At 52.3% G+C, this 7,500-nt stretch overlaps 1 protein-coding gene and 1 long non-coding RNA gene across 2 annotated transcripts in view; one reads left to right on the top strand and one right to left on the bottom strand.

Annotated features, from left to right (window-relative positions):
* LOC135089880 (uncharacterized) overlaps nt 1–7,500 on the bottom strand; it is a 113,339-nt gene that overhangs the window by 36,832 nt on the left and 69,007 nt on the right. The window lies entirely within an intron of this gene.
* The window catches only part of LOC135089877 (acetylcholinesterase-like), a 75,096-nt gene continuing 67,640 nt past the window's right edge, over nt 45–7,500 (top strand). Inside the window, 1 exon segment of the mRNA XM_063986064.1 lies at nt 45–833. The gene's annotated coding sequence lies outside the window, so the exon portion shown is untranslated.

Below are 7,500 nucleotides of genomic sequence, written 5' to 3'. Positions count from 1 at the left end.
GGTGGTGGCGTGGACGGAGGAGGGGGAGGCGGCGTAGTGCGGCTGTGGTGGTTTACGCGTGTGGACCTTTGTGCGAGGAGGAAGATTCTGCTGTTCATAGGTGAGCTACGGGAGCCAGCAGACGAGACTAGGGCTCAGCAAACGTGGCAAAAATCGATAGCAGCAGAGGACGGGACGAGATGCCAGTGTGTCAGGCAGTCCAGTGGCGACCGTGGCCCGGGCAGCACGCCGCTCCCCGCCCTGCGCCCGTCCCCGCCACTTGATCCTCGCGCTCGTGTGCCGAACCCTGGGACTTGCGCCGCTAGCTCCTCCGTTCCTTCCTCCGCAGTGCCACCGCTGACCACTAGTTGCCTCAGTGCCAGGCTGCTTGCGTCCCTCTCACCACGAAGCGAGCGAGCGAGTGCGAAGATGAAGCATTAGCCGCGCCGCGCTTCTCTCCCTCCCACTCCTTGACGTCGGAACTCGAAACTCAAGGTCACACCGCCGCGGCCCTCGGCACCAGAGGATCACCAAGACGCGGGTCGCGCCGCTGTCCTCTTATCCTCCTCCTTCCCTACACCTGAGTCGTGCCCAAGGGACGTAACCCAAACCATCGATCCCTCCCACAAGAGCACGTGAAGAGGAAGGCGTAATTGTTATGCAAACTTAGGGAGGTAATAGGCCGACCGCCGAGCGTGAGCCAGCTGCCCTGGCTTCAGTGACCGCTGCTGCTGCTGCTGCTGCTGCTGCTGCTCCTCCTACTGCTGCTGCTGCTGCTGCTGCTGCTGCACAGCCACTCCCCCGAGGCGCGTGACCGCCCCGGACCAACCAGGCCCAGAGACAGCCCCGAGGAGGTGAGTACTGTAGGGGGGCGTTCCTTCACTCTTACGTAACCCGAGGCAGGCACGCCAGGGAGGGGCGCCGCCCCCGCCTGGTGTGCCGCGCCGCACCCCGCATGTCCAGGTAGCGCTTCCCTAAACAAAGTCACCATCACATCTGTTGACGAAATGCTGCTCCTTGCCTTACGGTGACAGCCCCGCCGCCCCGCTGCTACCTGGCGGCTGTAATGCACACACACACACACACGCATAGACACACACACACACACACACACACACACACACACACACACACACACACACACACACACACACACACACACACACACACACACACACACACACACACACACACACACACAAATAGCTCATCGTGTTTCACGGCCACTCATTCCGGCATAAAACTGACCGCAGGAGAGAGAGGGAGAGGGAGAGGGAATGAGAGAGCAAGCAACACTCTGGCCACGCCACAAATGTCACTCACTCGCTCATCAGCATCACGCTGCCTCGTGCTGAGCCTGCACACCGCGGCCTGCCGTGCTGCTGAGTGTGTGTGTGTGTGTGTGTGTGTGTGCACGCTGCTCCCAGGCCGAGGTGAGCTGCTGGGCGCGGGGCATGGACGCGGGGCAAGGGCTGGCGTGAGTGTTGTGTCAGGCTCCTGAGGGTGGCTCGGGTTCAAGGCGGCAGAAGTGTGATGTTGAGTGAGAAGGAGTGGGCGACGGCAGGCGAGGGTGGGCACTCTCCAGATAGTAACCATGTGCGGGGAGGCGTCCACCTGCACCACGGCGACCCACGGCGAGCCACGCCGCCCAGGTGCCGCCTGTGCCGCGCCGCCCCGCCCCTACCTGCTGAGACACAGGTACGGGCACTCCCCTCCCTCACACACACACACACACACACACACACACACACACACACACACACACACACGTACGCTGGTCCAAACGCAAGCCACGCACGCCTATGACCTCCCCGCACACTCACCACACACTGCTGAAGGCCTGAGTCGCCACACTTCACGTCACGAAGGTGAAGAGAAAAGCTCGCATTCAGAAATGCTTTGACTTCTCACTACGACTGTTTTCTAATGCCACAGAGATGATTAGCGGGGTCCTCAAGAGAGTTTCTTCTGCTAATAAGGTACAAATCTTGTTATTCTGTCAGTAAAACCGTAAAAACATCCTTAAAAACCCTTCAATTATACAGAGCCTTTTGAAAGTAGTCGAGGTGCAGACAGAAGCGTTTCAGGAATTTTCGAAAGTAAACAGCGAGTGGAAGGTAGCAAGTCACAGCCGCGTCCTGAGTCCTTATCGAGGCCTCCCTGACTCCCGCGGGACGCCTAAGGGACTTCCGCGGCCGCACAGGGACGAGGGGACAAGAAAGAAAAGGGGCTTCCTCGAGTATTTCAAGTTTCAAGTTTAATTAATCACATTAGCCTCCACCACCACCCCAGGGAGACTCGTAACTTTCCGCCTCACCCGACGAGGAACTCTGGGACTCATTGACCAGGGTGACGATGATGACGGTGGTGGTGGTGGTAGTGGTGGTGGTGGTGATGGTTTTATCCCTACGAAAGAAAGGCGGGACCAGCGATGTGAAATAAATGACAAGAAGGAACGATAGGCCGCTTAATGACACTTCTTGATGGTAATGATGATGATGAAGACGAGGAGGAGGAGGAGGAGGAGGAGGAGGAGGAGGAGGAGGAGGAGGAGGAGGAGGAGGAGGAGGAGGGGCAGAACGCTGATGAGAAGTATAAGATGAGGAAAGACGAGGAGGAGGAGGAGGAGAGAAGAGGAGGACGATGAAGGAATGAGGGAATAAGAGAAACGAAAGAGGAGAGGGAATATAAAGGAAAAGCATAACAGCACAACACTATGGATGTAACACACACACACACACACACACACACACACACACACACACACACACACACACACACACACACGACCCATCATACAAACATGCATACATACATTACTCGAGAAAAATCGATAGAAAACCAAATAAGCATAGCCAAAAAAATAAATAAATAAATAAAATTAATAAATAAATAAAATAAATAAATAAATAAATGAATAAGAGAAAAAAACACCAATATTCCTTTAAGTAAACAACAACAAAAACAACAACAACAAAACCCAAATGTAAAAAAAAAAATAAATAAAGTAAACACCTCTAAACAAACTTCCTTCGTTTTCTTTCACAGATAAACACGCAATCCATTTTCTTTGCACGTGCCGATAACAAATGACGTAATACATCTTAACCCGTACGTGGCTCGCTGTCCTTATACCGCTATCAGTTCACCTTACGTACACTGCCTCACCCCATGCACGTTCATTCCCCTCTCGTGCATCAATGACTTAAAACACACCCAAAATCCACCTTCTTGAGCACTACCTCTCCTTTTTACCTTCAGAGAGAGCGCAGTTGTGAATATCGGTGTGGGTACGTGCGGGTATGGGTAATGTAGGTTTGAGTGTAGTAATGAAGGTGTGGATCCGCTACAATGTGGGTATCGGATATAGGTACGTGGGTATAGGTGTACGTGTGTGGGTAGTCAAGTTTGGGTGTATATCTGAAGATGTGGATAGGGTATAGAGTGGGTATGGGATGTGGATTCGTGTGGGTACTGGCAGTGTGGAGCTTAAGTGTGCATCTGAGAGCATAGACAGTGTGATGTGGCTATGAAATGTGGCCACAGTGATATTTAGAAATCATGTAAATCTTCTCTCATTTCAACTGTGTATTCTGTATCTGTTCCCTCTAACTAAACTCTCCCCCACGTCTGCCAAGAGTCTGTCAGTCTGTATCAGCCCATCATCATCAATTGGCAAAGAAGACTCTCTGCTGATTATTGGGCTCTTAAATTGAAAAGGAAAGAATTTAGGCTAGGTCAGGCTACGTGAGGTCAGGTTAGGTTAAGTTAGGTTAAATTAGGCTAGGTTAGGTTAAGTTAGGTTAAGTTAGGTCATGTTAGGATAAGTTAGGTTAGGTTAGGTTAGGTTGTTAGATTAAGCTAGGCTAGATTAGGTTAGGGTAAGTTAGACTAGGTTAGATTAAGTTAAGTTAAGTTAGGGTAAGTCAGGCTAAGTTAGGTTAGGCTAGGTTAGTGCACTTTTTGATTTTAAAAGGGAAAGAAATTAGACAGAAGGGAATGCAGGTTAGGTTAGGTTACTTCACTTTTTGATTGAAAGGCAAAGAAATTAGACGGTAGGGACTGCAGAATTTACTCTACTTCTGTGTGGCGTGGCGTGGCGTGGTGTGGCGTGGCGTGGAGTGGCGTGGCGTGGCGTGACGTAGTGTAGTGTGGTGTAGCAAAGGCACAGGTATGGAGGAAGAGGTGTAGTGAGTGTATTCAAAGTCTGTATGGTTGTGTTAATCAATTACTGGATTATTTTCATGTTATTTGTATATTTAGACACCATTGTTATTATGTTTTATTTTATTTTATTTGACCTTTTCGCTGGCAGATTCAGTAATTGTTCTGACTCTCCGCCCGCCCTCTCTCTCTCTCTCTCTCTCTCTCTCTCTCTCTCTCATCTTACTTGGGGCAGATCCTTATACAGATAAACGATGATGATGATAAGGAGAAGGAGGAGGACGAGGAGGAGGAAAAGAATAAAAGTCGGAGGAGGAGGAAGGTAAGTAGAAGAAAAAAGACGAAGAGAAAAAGAAGAGAAACAGGAGACGAAAAGGCGAAGAGAAGAGAAGGAGAAGGAGGAGAAGGAGAAGGAGGACGAAGAAAAGATTGAGAATATATATGTATGTTTGTATATATATATGTGTGTGTGTGTGTGTGTGTGTGTGTGTGTGTGTGTGTGTGTGTGTGTGTGTGTGTGTGTGTGTGTGTGTGTGTGTGTGTAAGCGAGTGCTGGTTACACGCGTGAGTTGAGCAGCAGGAGGAGGAGGAGGAGAAGGCAGCGGCGTCCAGCGGAGGGGAAACACAAAAAAGAGGAAGGGAAGCGAAGCAGAAGAGACCAGGAGGGGTGAAGGAGGGGTGAGGAGGGGGTGAGGGATGGGTGAGGAGGGGTGATGGGAGTGAGGGAGGGATAAGGGAGGTATTCAAGCAGTCGTCAGAGAGAGAGAGAGAGAGAGAGAGAGAGAGAGAGAGAGAGAGAGAGAGAGAGAGAGAGAGAGAGAGGAATAAAGAAACCAATCTAACTTAACCAAACCTAACCTTCTAAAGAGGAAGAAAAAAATGACAGAAATAGTCTTTTTCCCCCAGCAAGATGTGAAGTCTAAGTAACCCTTCGAGACATCTCTTGTGAAGGAACATAAAATCATGACAAGGAAAGCTGCAGGAAGCCATCAGACCTACACGTGGCAGTCCCTGTATAAAGCACGCCACAGAGGCAGCCCCGTAGACCCCACAGACCACCGCAGACCGTTTCACTACACACAGACACCCCACCATAATCCACGGACCCAACCAGACCCCAACAGACCTTCGCATCACTTCACAGAGCCGTAGGCAGCCCTTTAAAGCCACACAGAACCCCCAAGACCTGTTCTAGAGACCCACAAGGTAGAGGTGAGCAAAAGAATATTAGGAGTAGTATTCTGAAACATTTTGCTCTCTCACTCTCTCACCACGACTATTTTCCAAGGCCATAGAGATGAGCAGCAGCGTTCCCAAGAGTGTTTCTCCTGTTAATAACGCATAAATCTTGTTAATCTGTCACTAGAATCTTAAAAAAAACACCTTTAAGAATCGGTGTACCTTCACCACGATCTTCTAAAGCCAAAGAGATGAACAGCTGCGTTCTCAAGAGTGTTTCTTCCTGTTAATAACGTAAAAATCTTGTTAATCTGTCACTAAAACCTTAAAGACACCCTTAAAAACCCTTGTCATTTTAACTACATAGAGCCTTTTGAATGTAGTGGAGGTGCGGCGTAAAGGTGCTTCAGAACAGTCTTATGAACGACGCTACAAGACCCAGAGATTAGTGCAGGGTGCTTCCCTGGTCGAGACGCAGTTGACACCGCGCCCTCCTTGCCTCCCACTCGCGGACAGAGCGACTCAAGCGGGGCGTGGAGGGGAAGAAATAAGCGAGGGGACAAAATTGACGTGTGGGAGAAGTGAAATGATTGTAGAGGAGAAAAAGGGTTATATAGGAGAAAGGGTTGTAGAAAAAGAGAAAAAAAGATCTTTAAGAGGAGAAAATGGTAGAAGAGGAACAGAAAAAGTTATAAAAGGAGAGAAAAGGTTCTAGAGGAAGAGAAAAGGGTTGTAGATGAAGAGAAATGGTCGTAGAGGAAGAAAAAACGTTGTAGGAAACACAGGGTAGTCTTAGAGAAGCTAGGACTGCGCTGTAGGAGGGAAAGATACAGAGTGAAGGAGATACAAGGTAAGTCTAGAATGCTACGCAGAGAGATCAGTCTGGAATGGCAGGCGGTCAGGCCAGAGTGCCGCAGAGAAAGATGAGTCAGAAGTGTCACTAAGGTAAATCCAGAGTGCCACGTTGTCAGTCTGCAGTGCCACTTAGCTAAGACTGGAGTTAGGTTCAGTCTGTAGTGCCACAAAGGTCGCCCTGCAGCGCCAGGTCCCCAGGGATGGTCGGCACCACAGGCCAGTGCTGAGTGCCGCGGGGAGCACAAAGGGCGGCGCGGGCGGCCCCTGGGTGCGGGCGGCGGGTATCGGGAGGGAAAGATTGATTTTCGTTCCCAGTCACAAAGGAAGGTAAATAAAGGCGTAAAGAGCCTCAATTAGGCCCGCGTGTCCCGAGGGCCTCCGGAACCCTCTCAGTTTTCAATAATGCGGTGAAGCAAAAAGAAAGAGGCGGAAAGGCTTGGGCGGCACGGGCCAGGCGAGGCGAGGCGAGGCGAGGCAGACAGCCGCGGCGCCCCTGCACCACCGCGGCGTCACTCCCTCACGCGGTGCCCCTAAGGCCTCGTCCGTGGTGCCCCGTCATCTCCCCTCCCGCCGCGTCACGTCCAATCACCTCCCCTCCTCCCGTCACCTCCCTGCGCCCTCCCTTCCTCCCGCCATTCGTCCGCCATAAAACTCTCCCAAACGGCTCCCGGGCCACGCCGCCGCGCCTCGCTGGGTGCCTCCCGTGATTGCCTCGTCCTGGCGGCCTCGTTGTTCTGGCGGCGCCGCAGCCCCGCCCCGCCCCCGTCAGCCCATTGAGGGTCCTCGCGCCGCACAATGCCGCGCGTCCCACACATAAGGCGTCCCTTTGTATCGCCAGCGCCACCGACACCAATACAAGGGCGGCGGGCGGCGGGGCGTGCGGTGGTGGAGGGTCTCGCCGCCCCTTACGCCCCCTCACGCCCCCTCGCCGCCCCTCGCCGCCCCTCGCTGCCAAGACTGATGGCAAACGACCTCCACCCTCATTGTGACCGCCATCTCGTGAGCCCCGACACAGATCGCCCCTCTCCCCTCCCCTCCCGTCCCCTCCCGCCCCCTCACGTCCCCTCCCGCCCATCCTCCACCACCCGCCGCCCACTGCTCAGCCGCCCTTCACCGGTCCTCCGTCACACTCGCCCTCCTCTCCCCCTCCATCTCCCCGCCCCCCTGCACCACCCACACACGAGGCGCCGCACCTACGGACGCGGAAAAAGGGGAAAAAAAGGGTTGGGGGTTGAAGTCCAAAAAGCTACAAATACTAAAAAAGGTTATTTGTGTTTGGTGATTTCTTGTGTTTGACGTGAAGTTTGGGCGGTGGTGTCAGTT

This window comes from Scylla paramamosain, chromosome 33 (genome assembly GCF_035594125.1).
Source record: "Scylla paramamosain isolate STU-SP2022 chromosome 33, ASM3559412v1, whole genome shotgun sequence".
In the NCBI taxonomy this organism is placed as follows: Eukaryota; Metazoa; Arthropoda; class Malacostraca; order Decapoda; family Portunidae; genus Scylla; species Scylla paramamosain.
This window is presented reverse-complemented; position numbering and strand designations above follow the sequence as displayed.